The following is a 16475-nucleotide window of genomic DNA, read 5'->3' as shown; positions in this document are numbered from 1 at the left end:
AGTTCTTCTAATCAGGTGGCCAAAGTATTGGAGTTTCAGCTTCAGCATCAGTCCTTCCAATGAATATTCAGGACTGATTTCCTTTAGGATGGACTGGTTGGATCTCCTTGCAGTCCAAGGGACTGTCAACAGTCTTCTCCAACACCACAGTTCAAAAAGCATCAATTCTTCGGTGCTCAGCTTTCTTTATAGTCCAACTCTCACACCCATACATGACCGCTGGAAAAACCATAGCTTTGACTAGACAGGCCTTTGTTGGCAAAGTAATGTCTCTGCTTTTTAATATGCTGTCTAGGTTGGTCATAACTTTTCTTCCAAGGAGCAAGGATCTTTTCATTTAATGATAAATTCTTTCAAATTCTATTATTTGCTCTATATTTCTGTAAACAGATTTTGGAAAGCACACACACACACACACACACACACACTATCCTGTATAAAGTCCCTACCTAGGATCTTCCTCATTAGTAACTGGCATGCTTTCAAAATTCTTTGCCAACCAGTGAGCTTGGTAGATTAGTCATCTTAGACTCACTTCTGTCCTTGTTTGTCATGTCTACGTCACAGGAGTGTTCGAAGGATTAATTAGTTAACATGCAAATTTCTTTGAAGATAAAAAGCCCAGTGAAGTTGCAAGTGCTCACATTCCTTCACAGGACATATCTCTCCTTTTATAGTTGTAAAAATTCATCCTCCTCCCTTTAACCCTTTATGCTAACTTAATGTACTCAGATTTCTTTTTTTTACAAATCGACTAGCCTTATCTTTCCTCCTTCACAAAGCTCAAAATAGTTGTTGACCTACACCCTCATTTCTCTCCTCCATATTGTTGTTGTCGTTATTCAGTCTCTAAGCCATGTCTGACTCTTTGCAACCTCATGGACTGCAGCACACCAGCTCCTCCTTTACTCCTCACTTTTACTAAGTATCAATTTTCTCTCTTACAGAAAGATCCTAATACCATTTATGAAATCCTATTTCCTAGTTATTTTTTCCTACTTACATGTTTTGGTATTCATTGGAACTGTGGACTGGTATGCCTAAAGGTCACTAATGAGAAGGAAAAGTCACTATTCCTAACTTTCAGAGGCTTAGGCCATGAGAATCATTCATTTGGATCAAATGTTAGAGTCCAAAGGGCAGGTGAGTCTATCTGTGCAGTTTACTGAACAAGAAAGGGGAAATAGTATTTTTTTCCCAAAATTGAAATGTTTTTATAATAAGGAATTGTTTTAAATGTCCTTTATGAAATGAAATATACATTCTAGGAAATCTGATGAAGTATGTCCCCTGTAGTCCCTACCTCTTAACGGCTTCTGAGCCTGGATGCAGCTAAGGGTACCAGCAGCCTGTGAGATGAAGCTCTGAATATCAGAAGAGATCTTCCTCCAGCCGAAGACTCTGTACTTAAAAGGCCCATTTCCATTAAGAACCTAATAGAGAGACATTCTCCTAGAGCTACCACAATTATTTTAACTGCTGAAATCTGTAGAACAGATGTGGTCATCTATGACGAAATCGTGGAGTGCCCTCCACAGTCCGGCTATGAAGAACCATAGTCATTATTTTCCTACTATTTTTTGACACTTCCTATTTTGATTATAAAGTCAGACCTTGAAATATTTAAATGTATCAGCTTTTTTAAAACGCTGTTCTTCAAATGATTCTTAAAAGATATCTTCTTCAAGAGATTATGGAACTGACAAATGAGGATGAGATGGTTGGATGGCATCACCAACTCAGTGGACATGAGTTTGAGCAAGAACTGGGAGTTGGTGACAACAGGGGAGCCTCCTGTGCTGCCATCCATGGGGTCATAGAGTTGGACATGACTGAGTGACTGAACTGAACTGAAACTACATGCAAATGCTTTTCACTTTGTCATGAACTTAATTCCGCTCATCTGGGTCTTCCACATTGCAGGCAGATTCTGTACCGTCTGAACCACCAGGGAAGCCTTTTAAACAGATTAAAATGATATATTTCATATGCTTCCTATCTCAAATAGCATGAGCAAAATCTATGAAATATCCTCAAAATGAAATGGAAAGTGATCTTGGAACAATATATGTATTATTATTTTATATGTTATTTATATATATAGATAAAGTATGTGTGTGTGCTTAGTCATTCAGTTGTGTCCAGTTCTTTGCGACCCTATGGACTGTAGCCCACCAGGCTTTTCTGTCCATGGGATTTTCCCAGCAAGAATACTGGATAGGGTTTCCATTTCCTCCTCCAGGGGATCTTCTGGATCCAGGAATTGAACCCATGTCTCCCACGTCTCCTGCATTGCAGGTGGATTCTTTACCACTGATCCACTGAGGAAGCCCCAATATAATATATGCATGTGTGCATGCCAAGTCTCTTCAATTGTGTCTGACCTTTTGTGACCCTGTGGATTGTAGCCCACCAGGCTTCTATGTAAGTGGGATCCTCCAGGTAAGAATACTGGCGTGGGTTGCCTTGCCCTCCTCCAGGAAATCTTCCTGACCCATATCCTTACCCTTAATTATAATGTTATTATAAGAAAGCATATTTTAAAAGAAATTTCCTTTCTTTTTCTTTTTTTGAGTTGTACATACTTAATATACACAATTTGATGAGTTTGGAAATAAGCAAACACCCATGGACCCATCACCACAGTCTATGCCATAAAACCTACCCAAAACCTCCTCTTCTCACCTTCTTTCTCCTCCTCTCCTTTCCTCTTTTATTTTCTCCTCTTTCTTCTACTATAATTATTAATGCTAATAGTATTAGTATTCTCACTCCTTGAGCAATCAAACTAAGCATGATATATATATATATACACGTATATATATATATATATATATATACGTGTATATATATGTAGTCTGTATCTCGGAGAAGGCAATGGCACCCCACTCCAGTACTTTTGCCTGGAAAATCCCATGGATGGAGGAGCCTGGTAGGCTCCAGTCCATGGGGTCGTGAGGAGCTGGGCATGACTGAGGAACTTCACTTTCACTTTTCACTTTCATTCATTGGAGAAGGAAATGGCAATCCACTCCAGTATTCTTGCCTGGAGAATCCCAGGGACAGAGGAGCCTAGTGGGCTGCTGTCTATGGGGTAGCACAGAGTCGGACACGACTGAAGTGAATTAGCAGCAGCAACAGCAGTCTGTATCTATTACATGTATTGCTAGGTGGAAGAATGATATATATGCATTATGATATACATGATATATATGTATTAATATATTAAGTATGATATATATATATTACATATATGTATTAGTATGTGGAATCTAGAAAAATGGTACAGATGAGCCTAGTTCCAGGGTAGGAATAGAGATGTAAACATTCGAACGGGTGTGTGGACATAGAGTGAGAAGAGGAGAATGGGATGAATTGGGAGATTAGGTGTGACATAAATACACTACCATGTGTAAAATAGACACTAGTGGGAACCTGCTGTAAGCACAGGAAGCTCAGCTTTGTGCTGTGATGACCTAGATGGGTGAGAATGGGGAGCGGTGGGAGGCTCTAGAGGCAGGGGATACGTGCATATATGTATATATATAACTGATGCATTTCTTTGTACAGCAGAAACTAATATCACACTGTAAAACACTTATATGTCAATAAATTTTTTAAAATAAAGTCAACCAAAAAACAAATAGAGTCCATAACTGTGACTGCTCATGTTACCAGCCATTTGTGGAGAAGCAGAAAATAAAGATGCAACAAATGATTCGGTAATCTTGTTTCCTGCAGGATGTATTCTCAAGTGGGTTTATGTGGCCCATCTTGTTTTGAATGAGCCAGGACAGGGAGTCATTCAGCACAGCTACCCAGGGAAATCTACCCTGTGTCAGAAACAGAGCACCTGCGGTGATGCAGTCACACGTACGGGCCAGATGGGCTGAGAAGCAGAAATGACCCTTTGGGGAGAACAAGAGAGACAGGGAAACAAAGTTTCTGAAAAAGTATCCTTTGACACCAGTACACCATGTCATTTCCCATGATGAAAAAGACTTTGACTCTGTAAGAGACTATTTTTTCCAATTCTAAATTCTGAGCCATTTCACCTCCATTCAAGATGGTCATGACACAATGGAGATTTAAGGAAAAGTCAGCCAGACCCTAAATCCAAAAAGACTTTCTGGGGGTGTATAGAAAGAGGAAAAAAATGATTCATACTGCAAAAATCAAGAAAATAATTTAATTCATCTGTGTGTGACTAGGCAAACACAGTGAGCCACAATGCAAAAATCTAGTACTAAATTGTCATTATTACCAAATTCTGCTTCTTCTATACCAGGATGATACTTCTTCCAAGATTCACTTCCTTCGACTTTTTTTTTTTTCTTTAAGCTAAGCAACAAATACATAGTGAAGGATGAACTTTTGTGTTGCTTGTCGCTCACCAACTTGAGACCTTCACATAGTTTGAAAGAAAGTCTCTCATTTGTGTCCAGCTCTTTGCGAATGCTCTGGGCCAGAATATTGGAATGGGTAGCCTTTCCCTTCTCCAGGAGATCCTCCAAACCCAGGTTTAGAACCCAGGTCTCCCATATTGCAGGCAAATTCCTTACCAGCTTAGCCACAAGGGAAGCCCTAATCACATAGTTTCAGTCAGGCAGTTCAGTCACTCAGTCGTGTCCGACTCTTTGCGACCCCATGAATCGCAGCACACCAGGCCTCCCTGTCCATCACCAACTCCTGGAGTTCACTCAGACTCACGTCCATCGAGTCCGTGATGCCATCCAGCCATCTCATCCTCAGTCATCCCCTTCTCCTCCTGCCCCCAATCCCTCCCAGCATCAGTCTTTTCAAATGAGTCAACTCTTTGCATGAGGTGGCCAAAGTACTGGAGTTTCAGCTTTAGCATCATTCGTTCCAAAGAAATCCCAGGGTTGATCTCCTTCAGAATGGACCGGTTGGATTTCCTTGCTGTCCAAGGGATTCTCAAGAGTCTTCTCCAACACCACAGTTCAAAAGCATCAATTCTTCAGTGCTCAGCCTTCTTCACAGTCCAACTCTCACATCCATACATGACCACAGGAAAAACCATAGCCTTGACTAGATGGACTTTAGTCGGCAAAGTAATGTCTCTGCTTTTCAATATGCTATCTAGGTTGGTCATAACTTTCCTTCCAAGGAGTAAGCATCTTTTAATTTCATGGCTGCAGTCACCATCTGCAGTGATTTTGGAGCCCCCAAAATAAAGTCTGACACTGTTTCCACTGTTTCCCCATCTATTTCCCATGAAGTGATGGGACCAGATGCCATGATCTGCATTTTCTGAATGTTGAGCTTTAAGCCAACATTTTCACTCTCCACTTTCACTTTCATCAAGAGGCTTTTTAGTTCCTCTTCCCTTTTTGCCATAAGGGTGGTGTCATTTGCATTTCTGAGGTTATTGATGTTTCTCCCAGCAATCTTGATTCTAGCTTATGTTTCTTCCAGTCCAGCATTTCTCATGATGTATTCTGCATGTAAGTTAAATAAGCAGGGTGACAATATACAGCCCTGACGTACTCCTTTTCCTATTTGGAACCAGTCTGTTGTTCCATGTCCAGTTCTAACTGTTGCTTCCTGGCCTGCATACAGATTTCTCAAGGGGCAGGTCAAGTGGTCTGGTATTCCCATATCTTTCAGAATTTTCCACAGTTGATTGTGATCTACACAGTCAAAGGCTTTGGCATAGTCAATCAAGCAGAAATAGATGTTTTTCTGGAACTCTCTTGCTTTTTCCATGATCCAGTGAATGTTGGCAATTTGATCTCTGAGTCCTCTGCCTTTTCTAAAACCAGCTTGAACATCAAGAAGTTCACAGTTTGAACATCAAGAAGTTTGCAAGAGGGCATCAGAGGGCAGACACACTGAAACCATACTCACAGAAAACTAGTCAATCTAATCACACTAGGACCACAGCCTTGGCTAACTCAGTGAAACTAAGCCATGCCCGCGGGGCAACCCAAGATGGGTGGGTCATGGTGGAGAGGTCTGAGAGAATGTGGTCCACTGGAGAAGGGAATGGCAAACCACTTCAGTATTCTTGCCTTGAGAACCCCATGAACAGTATGAAAAGGCAAAGTGATAGGATACTAGGATACTGAAAGGGGAACTCCCCTGGTCAGTAGGTGCCCAATATGCTACTGGAGATCAGTGGAGAAATAACTCCAGAAAGAATGAAGGGATGGAGCCAATGCAAAAACAACACCCAGCTGTGGATGTGACTGGTGATAGAAGCAAGGTCCGATGCTGTAAAGAGCAATATTGCATAGGAACCTGGAATGTCAGGTCCATGAATCAAGGCAAATTGGAAGTGGTCAAACAAGAGATGGCAAGAGTGAACATTGACATTTTAGGAATCAGCGAACTAAAATGGACTGGAATGGGTGAATTTAACTCAAATGACCATTATATCTACTACTGCAGGCAGGAATCCCTCAGAAAAAATGGAGTAGCCATCATGGTCAACAAAAGAATCACATAGTTTACACTTCATTTATTGGGTGCTGTGCTATGCTCTTGGAGAAGGCAATGGCCACCCACTCCAGTACTCTTGCCTGGAAAATCCCGTGAATGGAGGAGCCTGGTAGGCTGCAGTCCATGGGGTTGCAAAGAATCAGACACGACTGAGCGACTTCTTTCACTTTTCACTCTTATGCATTGGAGAAGGAAATGGCAACCCACTTCAGTGTTCTTGCCTGGAGAATCCCAGGGACAGAGGAGCCTGGTGGGCTGCCGTCTATGGGGTCTCACAGAGTTGGACACAACTAAAGCGACTTAGCAGCAGCAGCAGCAGTGCTATGCTCTGACAATAACCATACAAATCAGATCATAATAGAGATGACTAGGATGGTTAGATAGCATCACCGCCTCAACAAATATGAATTTGAACAAACTTCAGGAGACAGCGAAAGACGGAGAAGGGTGGTGTGCTGCAGTCTATGGGATCACAGAGAGTTGGACATGACTTAGCGACTGAACAAAATACTACTACTAATAATAGTTAACATGTTTGAATATTTACTATTATTCTAAACATTAAATTACCTCTTTTAATTCTCACAGTGAAATTCACATTCCTGGCTGCAGGTCCTTGGGCATAATGGGTACCTCAATTCTTTAGTCTACAAAACAAATGAAGATGACAGTAGTTAGACAGTCTAACTCAAGCAATTGTTATGAAAAGTCAAGTTAGTCAATGTATATGAAGCCCTTAGAACAGCGCCTGTCACATAGAAAGTGCTATTGAAGTGTTAACTATTATTATTATAGGTTATATAATTCAGATCCGTGGGGGCTTTAGGTGTCATCTCTATGCTCATACCTTCCAAATCCAGGTACTAGTCCTTACCTCTCTGCATAACTTTATTCATATTTCAAATTAGCTGATTTCATCTTCCTATGGATGTATAGCAGCTATCTCCAAATTAATATAGCCAACAACAAGATTCTGATTTCCTCTCCTCTTTCAAAGAAAAGCCCAACTCTTCTGCCAGTAGATCCAGTAAATGAGAGTCCATATAATGCAGCGTTGAGGTGTACAGATTACACAGCTGAGAAGCCTGGGTTCAAATCCAGCTTGTAGCTAGTTGTGTAACTTTTGGCAAATTACTTCCTGTCTCAATGTCCTAGCTTCCTTACCTGTAAAGACTAGAAATAATAATAGTACCTTCACAGAGTTGTGATGATATTCAAGTTAGAATATGAACAGATATTTTACTTGTTTTTTTAAGATCTTTTTTTAATGTGGACCATTTTAAAAGTCTTTATTGACTTTGTTGCAATATTGTTTCTGTTTTACATTTTAGTTTTTTGGCCAGGAAGCATAGGCGATTGCTACCCAGAGATGGAACCCACACCTCCTGCATTGGAAGGTGAAGTCTTAACCTCTGGACCACCAGGGAAGTTTCAATACACAGATGTTTTAAACAGTGCCTGGCACACACAATCAATACCGTATGAATGTCATGTACTGTTGGGTTGGCTAAAAAGTTCACTAGGTCTTTTTTGTTTTCCATAAGGTGTTACAGAAAACTTGAACAAAATTTTTGGCCAACCCAATATTATCATACTCATCTATGAAGATGATCTATTAACTAACAGCTAATAGTTATCTTTGATTCTCTCCCTTGATGGTGGTGGTGGTTTAGTCACTAAGTCGTGTCCAACTCTTACGACCCCATGGACTGTAGCTAGCCAGGCTCCTCTGCCCATGGGATTCTCTAGGCAAGAATACTGGAGTGGGTTGCCACTTCCTTCTCCAATTCTCTCCTTTACCTTCCCTAATCATGGATTTACTATTCCATCAGTAAATTTTATTCAATTTGTTACAAAACACACCCCAAACCCCATCACATATGCATACACTCTTACCATGGTCCCATATGGAGACCAGCCTTCATTGTGTGACTTAGTGCTTGACCATCATGATCACCTCCCAATGGAGAACATAGAGCCAGATTGCCTGGTAAGCCCGGAGCCCAGGTATTATACATTCTGCATCCTGGTTTCCTCACCTTCACACTGCATGGGGATCATGCCAGTGCCTACAACACAGCCTGGTATGAAGATAACAGGGATTCATAGATGCAAAATGCTCATCATTGCACTGACACTCAGCATGCTTAATGTCTCCATAGTGTTCCCTGCTTCCTCTTCTTCCAGCCCTCACTCTCCCCATTACCTGCTACTCTCCAGACATTTCTTTCCATCTGCTCGTTGAAGAAGCCAAGTTTGCTCCTTCCTTGGGACCTTTAAACTCGTTGTCCTTCCCACTCAAAATGTTCTTCCAGAGTCAGAACTTCATGCTCCTGGCTCTGTCTTGTCTGAATGAGCTAAACTGTGTCTACAAAGCCTGCTTCTCTGACCACCCAATCTAAAGTAGACAGCATTATTCCCCGCCACATAATCCAATTTGAATTCTGGATAGCACTTATCTAATTTTATTTTTTAAATTAATTAATTCATTTTTAATTGGAGGATAATTCCTTTACAATATTGTGTTGGTTTCTGCCGTATGTTAACATGGATCAGCTATAGGTATACATACGTTCTCTCCATCTTCTACCTCCTTCCCACTTCCCACCCCAAGTATCTAATTTTATACATAAAGATTTACTTGTCAGTTTACTAACATACATACACACACACACACACAGACATACACAAAGAGGGATCCAAACTACGTGAAAGCCAAGATTCTGCTTGTTTTGACTTGTTCTCTGCTATTGCAATATCTTCAAAGTCTAGATAAGTCCCTGTTCTATATTGAGCGCTTGATAAATATTTATATTTTTCTGACAAGACATTTTATTTCAGGATACCTTTAAATATTTAATACTAACATTAGCAAAGACTTATAATGTCTTTGAAAAGTTGACATGGCAATGGCAGGGGTTAATGAATGTATGGACGGTAAAGATGTTTTCATCTCGTGCATGTTTGAGGTGACTGTATCATACGCACAAAAGTCAAATATGCATACTCTTTCTACTGAGGTGCTTTTTGGCACAAGATTTTACTTAATCCATGAACTGCATAAAATCTCTCTCTAAACATAATGTCAACAGACAAATCAATAAATATGTAGCATAGTGTGTATGCATATCCAAGCCTATCTTCTTTTCTTAACAATTCTGAGTCTGAGCTGCAGTCCTCTGGGGTGGCTGACAAGCAAAAAGAATTTGCTGGGTGGTATTCCTGAGGCTGGATTCAGTTGCAAATCATTTTCTCTCCTTGCAGATGTGAATCAGCCGAGGTGTGAAGTCATCCCCATACTTTGGCACAGGACTGAAGAGCTTGGTTGGAGGATTTCTAAAAAAATAAGCAGAGAATTCAACTGTGGGACAGCTTTCAGTGCAGCTGGAAATAGCAGTCTCTGATGAGCTTGCTGCACCAACCACCAAAATTAAATAATGCTCTGAAAAGCCACCCTGCCTCAAGCGCTCCATTGCACAGCTCCTCTGACATCCCCTGCTAAGGTCAGAAGCCAGAATAGACTGAACTCTTATGAATACTGCCCTTCAAGATTGACACGGAGCCAAATTTAAAACTACATGCCTCCTTGGGAGGGAAATTAAGAGGCAGCCTGAAACACATTATATGAGAATCTTATTTATTTGATCATGTATAACTGAAACTCCAACCACTTCAGTCTCAAAATTGTCTTGAGTCATAAGGAGGGATGTTGTGAACAGATCCAGCAGGAATGAAGTGAAATGTTGTGTGTTGATACAAGATGAACAACCACACTGCAATATCTCATGAGGGTATGTAGAAAAAATCAAGAGTCAGTAATCTGCTAACCAAAAAGAGTTTTGCCTTTTAATGCTTTGTAGACTTTTATGGGGACATTAATGCTTTAGAAATCTCAAAATGGGCTCATGCATTCTGTAAAGAAGATATTTCCTGATTTTCTGTTTTTGTCAGGAAATATTTTTTATTTTATATTGTTTATAAAATATTGTTTATTTTATATTATATTTTATTTTAGTATAGTGAATTAACAATGTTGTGTTAGTTTCAGGTGTGCAGCAAAGTAATGCAGTTATACAAATAGATGTATGTATTATTTTTCAAATTGTTTTCCTATTTAGGTTGTTACATAATATTGAGCAGAGTTCCCTGTGCTGTATAGTAGGTCCATGTTGGTGATCCATTTTAAATATAGCAGTGCACACTTAATTTTCTAAAATGAACATCTTTCTTCAATAAAGGACCCTTGGAAAACCTCTTTGTTCTTGATAACTTCACTTAGAAACAACCCATCTAAAGGTACAGATGATAAGGGTACAAGATTTACACACATTCAATATCCCTGGTGGTCCAGTGGTTAAGGCTCTGTTTTCTGACATGGGGACTGTGGGTTCAATGCCTGGTCGGGGAGCTAAGACCCCACAGGTCTCAGAGCCAAAAGATGTAAAACAAAAGCAATGTTGTAACAAAATGAATAAAGATTTTTAAAATAGTCCACATCAAAGACTTATTTATAAAAAGGAAAGAAAAGCCCTCTTGGTACTAACATAATATTTGTAACTGAGTGAATTGTATTTTTTTAGCTATAAAACTTATAATACAGACAGAATATTGCCTTTTTCAGTGAAACTTATTTTCTCACTTCTAACATCCAAAAATGGGCTCTCATTTTACAAAATACCACCTCTATTTTAGTAAAACCTTCCTCCACATCTTTCCCTGGAATGTGGGCCAGACTGCCTTTCCTCTAAGTAGGGGGAAAGTGGTTCCAATTTTTCCACTGAATTCTGGCCTGAGTGGGTGGAGAGGATCATTCAACCAATATCTACTTACGATTCTCCGTGCTCTGATGTGTTTTTAGGCATTTAGCACTATGACTAGGCACTGGGCTATATCGATTCTATACCTAGGTTTATTTTCAGGCCTTAGACTTTACGGAGACTAGATATTTCTAGTCCCCAGGAATCTACATTGTATTTCTTCTGGTACAGCATACATTTGAACCCACATATAAATGGACAATAATTATTAGCAAAACGAAGTGAGTGACAAAATCAAAAGTTCTCAACAAGGCTCTACAATCATAATAATGTATCAGAAACATTAAATTGTGTCTCCATATATAAAAATTAGTGTGGAAGTGAGGGTTGAGGACATTTTAGGACATTTCTTGAATCCACAGTCTTAAGTTATTAAATTTTGACAAGTTCAAATACAAGTCAAAACCTTAAAATTTATTGTGATTTATTTCCAATCATTTTCACAGAGCACCATTTGAATTATTATGTTTGAAGCTTATTAAATACAAATGAATGGCACATTTATAGTCTGTATAAATGCACGCCCTCTTTCGGGAAACAGAAAATCCACAGTAATTCTTTGTCACAGACTTCGTTTCTGAGCTGAAGGTAAGAGCTGGCCAGGATGACTGATCAAAGTGAGAAAAGATACTGGTGACGTTCAGGGCAGGTAGACAAGTGTCTCCTGTTGTCTAGAAACACCTGCAAATGTCTAAACTGTGCTGGTCCTGGTTCTCAGATGCTGTTTCTTCCTCTTTCTGCATTAAGAATTCCAATGACCTGGTTAAGCAAATACTCAGTGGAAGGACAGTCCAATATTTCATGATGAAATGCAGGGGAAAATAATACTCACCTTGTCTTTCTATGACTAATGCAAAAATCTAATCATTCCCTCCATTCCATGACCCACACTGGGTTTAAACAGCTAGAGTCTGTCTGCCAGGTAAAAGGATTTAATGTCCCTCTGGAGAAGAAATTAACTGCTAAAACAGACTCAGGTGAAATGGAGTTCTGTCTTCTGTCCTCAATGCCACCATTTTTCTCTTTGAATCTGGCTCTTCCGTTCAAGTAGAATGAAAACTTGGATCTTTGCCTTGAGCAAATTTTACTTCCTAGGCTCAAATTCTGGGACTCTGTTTAATTGCAGAGGTGAGCTTGCCTTGTAGCAACTCTGAAATCAGTCAGATTCACCATTTAAGAGCAGGAGGGGGCTGAAGTGGTATTCCACTTCCTTAGTTCTGTGTTGTTCCTAAGGGAACCTCCTGCCTGTTTTTCTTATTCAACACAACTTCACTGGATTAGTTAACACTGAAAAGTTAACAAGACCCAGGCAGCTCAGTGGTAGCAAACCAAATGGACTCAGGATTGTGACTTGGGCTTCTCCAGCCAGCATGGCTCTGCTTCTGATCCTGGGATATCAGGAAGGAGGAAGCTGAGGGTAGTAGGCTTGTCAAGTGACCAGAAAGAATTTTCTTCTTCCAAAGTTATAACTGGGTTCTAAAAAAGTAGAAATGTTTGTTTACTAAACAAGATTATAAAACAAACCTAAAAAACCCAACAAACAAAAAGTAAACCTGATGTATTTATAAGAAACAGAACAAAAAAGACATTATTTCAATCCAACTGCATTCTAGAAAAAGCAAAACTATTAATAAGAAAATAGTTAAAGGTCAGCAGTTTCCATGAGTTTGGAGAATGGGTGAAGTATTGCAAGGGTGAACCTCGAGGGATATTTTATACCAGTGAAACTATTCTATATGATGATGTAATTTTGGATACATGATGCATTTATAGCACTAAATGTGATCTTAACACATCTAATTTTAAAAAATTGTTCAGGAGTTTGGCAGATACAGGATAGAATGCAAAATAAGGGAGAAAAAGAATCTAACTCTACAAATGTATGAAACAATTTCACTGAGGGGAGTGGAGAGGGAAAGATGCTGACCTCGCTAACTCTGGAAATTTGTGGACTCAGTGAGACCGAAGGCAAATGAAACTACACGTAAGTGCAGTACTCTAGTTGATGCAGTAATTTCACACAGGGGTCCAAGTTAACAATTCTGATACTGCTATACATGTTTCCTGAAAGTGAACCCACAATTGAATATGAATGGTGATGATGGAAGTCAGGTTTCTCTCCATAAGATTTAAAGTTTACAGTAAGCTGGGAGAGGAAGTTGGAATGATCCATGTTGTAATAAACCAAAGTCAGAGACTTAAGCATGAAGTCAGATTTAGCTTAATATGGCTACATATACAAATATTTATAAATATGTATGTGTAAACAGTTAGTAGACATACATAAGTTTCCTGCCTCTGTCACCTCACAGTGGACCTAGAAGTAACAACACAACGTAGCAGTGAACACATTTTCCAATAAAAGGAACCAGTGATTCTTGGGGAAATTACTGGATTGTGGACTGAATCAAGAAACATGAGTGAAGTATCTGGTAGTGCCATAAAGTAAGGAGTGTCCAAAATAAAATAAGAGATGGGAGTAGGTCAAAGGAACACAGAATCCAACCTACAGAGCTCCCAGTTACCAAAGCTGGAAAAATTTACACACAAAAAATAAGTAATGTACTACTGGATTTACAATAACTCAAAGCCTAAAATAAATGTCTATGAGTCTATTTTGATAAAAGTATTGTGTTCTTAGACATTCAATTGTGTCTGACTCTTTGCAGGCCTATGGGCTGTAGCCTGCCAGGCTTCTCTGTCCATGGGGATTCTCCAGGCAAGAATACTGGAGTGGATTGCCATGCCTTAGTCCAGGGGATCTTCCCAACCTAGGATCGAACCCAGGTCTCCCTCACTGCAGGCGGATTATTTATCATCTGAGCCACCAGGGATATAAGTATAGGATTGAATAAACAAATGATGTAGAAGGAACATACCTCCCATGCAGAAGAATCCCAAATCATTTATGTAGATACTCTGTTCCCAAGGAGGTGGCCTCCTGAAGCTTGGGCTGCACATTATAACTTCTCTCTAAAGAGGGAAAAAAAGAAAAGAAAAGAGTAACTTTGCAGTGGACAAACCTAACAAACATGATCTCAGCCAGGTGATCAAGGTCAACATAACAGTGATTAGTCATATTGACAGTATGGGCCCAGAATGGGTGGTGGTGAAAACAGTATTTTATCTCTGTGACCTTCCTCCCCCAAATCCACAGCCCCGGGCCGATTTTGAGGAAAACTAACAGACAAACCCCATTGGAAGTTTATTCTACAAAATATCTAACCAGTACTCCTCAACTCGGTCAAGGTCATCTAAACAAAGAAAATCTGAGAAACTGTCATAGCCCAGAGGAGCCCAAAAAGATATGATGAGGATGTGATGTGGTGTCCTGGATGAGTTTCTGGAATGGAAATAAAACATTAGATGAAAACTGAGAAAATCTGAATAAGAGATGGACTTTAGATAACAATAAATATCAATATGGATACATTTCACTTTAATAAGTATACCAACAAATGGAGGACCTTTTTAATGGAGGACACTGGGGTAACTGGGGACTCTCTGTGCTACCTTCACAGTTTCCCTATAAATATAAAAATCTTCTAAAAAAGTTATTAAAAAGAGAATTTCCCTGGTAGCTCAGCTGGTAAAGAATCTGCCTGCAATGTAGGAGACCACAGTTTGATTCTGGAGTTGGGAAGATCCCCTGGAGAAGGGAGAGGATACCATTCCAGTATTCTTGGGCTTCCCTGGTAGCTCACACAGTAAAGAATCTGCCTGTAATGCAGGAGACCTGGGTTCAATCAATGGGTTGGGAGGATCCCCTGGAGGAGGTCATGGCAACCCATTCCAGTATTCTTGCCTTGATAATCCCCATGGACAGAGGAGACTGGTGGGCTACAGTCCATGTGGTTGCAAAGAGTCAGACACAACTGAGCAACTAAGCACACACATCATCTAGTTACATGTTCTCTTGAAATTTTATTCCAACACTGCCATTGTAGTAATAAAGACTACTATCCAAAACTCCAATATTTTGAAAGGTCATTTATTTTAAGGAGTCAATCACACTGATTAATTATTAATAACTCATGAATAATTATTAATCTCCCAATTTCTTTTAGGAGATTTTTTTAAAACTAATTTAAAGTGAAAAATCTGAAAATTCCATTTATGTCAGAAGTTACCATGACTCCTGTAAATGGAAGAGACAATTTCAGACCACTCATATACGAAAAAAAATTTTTAAATAATTCTCAATGACAATTTACTTCCCATGCTCTAATGCTTTTTAGTATTATGCTTCACAAAGTGAAATGCCAAAGGAACATACAATAGGATAGAGTATAAGAAGCCTGAGTAATTTACAAAGGCTTTGAATTTACTAAACTAATCTTATTGCTGTCAGATAAGACCACATAAGCAACTAGGGACTTTCCTGGTGATCCAGGGGTTAGTATTCTATGCTTCCAAAAGAGGGGGCACTAGTTTGATCCTAGGTAGGGGAACTAGGTAGGATCCCACATGCCAGAGGTGGCACGTGCATGTGTATGTGTGTTAGTCACTCAGTCCTGTCCAACTCCATGTGACCCATTGGACTATAGCCTGCCAGGCTCCTCTGTCCATGGAATTCTCCAGGCAAGAATACTGCAGTGGGTTGCCATTCCCTTCTTCAGGGGATCTTCTAGACCCAGGGACTGAACCCAGGTCTCCTGCATTGCAAGCAAACTCTTTACCCCTTGAACCATGAGGGAAGCCTAAAGGTTGCATGGCCAGGCCAAAAAAATAAAAAATAAGTAACGAACCAATGGCCCATCTTACCCTTGTTTAACCTCTAGTGAAGACACTCTGAGTCTCTTCCATATATTTAATAATCCCTTAGTCAAGGTACTCTTTAAAGTATGAATTCAATCCTTTATGCTGCTGCTGAATCCCATATTTTCCTACTTTTTTTTTTTTTCAAAAATAGATAGGAAACAGTTCTGGCCATTTCCTCTGTAGCAACCATGTATGCATATATGAAGACTATCATTAAATAACCATTCTCTTAGGATTAAATGAGTATAGTCTCTTTAATCTTTTTAATTCAAAGCTGATCCTTTTATCTTTTTGTGGGTGGTTATTATCTGAACATTTTTCTAATTTGCTATCATCTTGTCTTTAATCCAGTATCAAAGACTTAAACTTGACATTCAAGACAATAGATTTGAAAACCTCTGTGAGATCTTGAAGGAAAATTGTCTAGGAAAAGAA

General features: G+C 39.6%; 1 long non-coding RNA gene across 2 annotated transcripts; it reads right to left on the bottom strand.

The window, feature by feature from the left end:
• Nucleotides 1–8911: 8911 nt before the first annotated feature.
• LOC138417843 (uncharacterized) lies at nucleotides 8912–14254 on the bottom strand. 2 transcript variants are annotated; one of them, XR_011248319.1, is made up of 3 exons: nucleotides 14159–14254; nucleotides 12112–12755; nucleotides 8912–9798 (listed from the first exon to the last, which is right to left on the bottom strand). It is a non-coding gene; the product is annotated as an uncharacterized lncRNA (long non-coding RNA). The 2 variants fall into 2 exon arrangements; XR_011248318.1 differs by lacking the exon at nucleotides 8912–9798 and adding an exon at nucleotides 11687–12016.
• Between the last annotated feature and the right edge of the window lie 2221 nt (nucleotides 14255–16475).

The sequence above is a fragment of the Ovis canadensis genome, chromosome 13 (genome assembly GCF_042477335.2).
Source record: "Ovis canadensis isolate MfBH-ARS-UI-01 breed Bighorn chromosome 13, ARS-UI_OviCan_v2, whole genome shotgun sequence".
Lineage (NCBI taxonomy): Eukaryota > Metazoa > Chordata > Mammalia > Artiodactyla > Bovidae > Ovis > Ovis canadensis.
The sequence above is the reverse complement of the archived record's forward strand: the minus strand, read 5'-3'. Positions and strand labels throughout refer to the sequence as shown.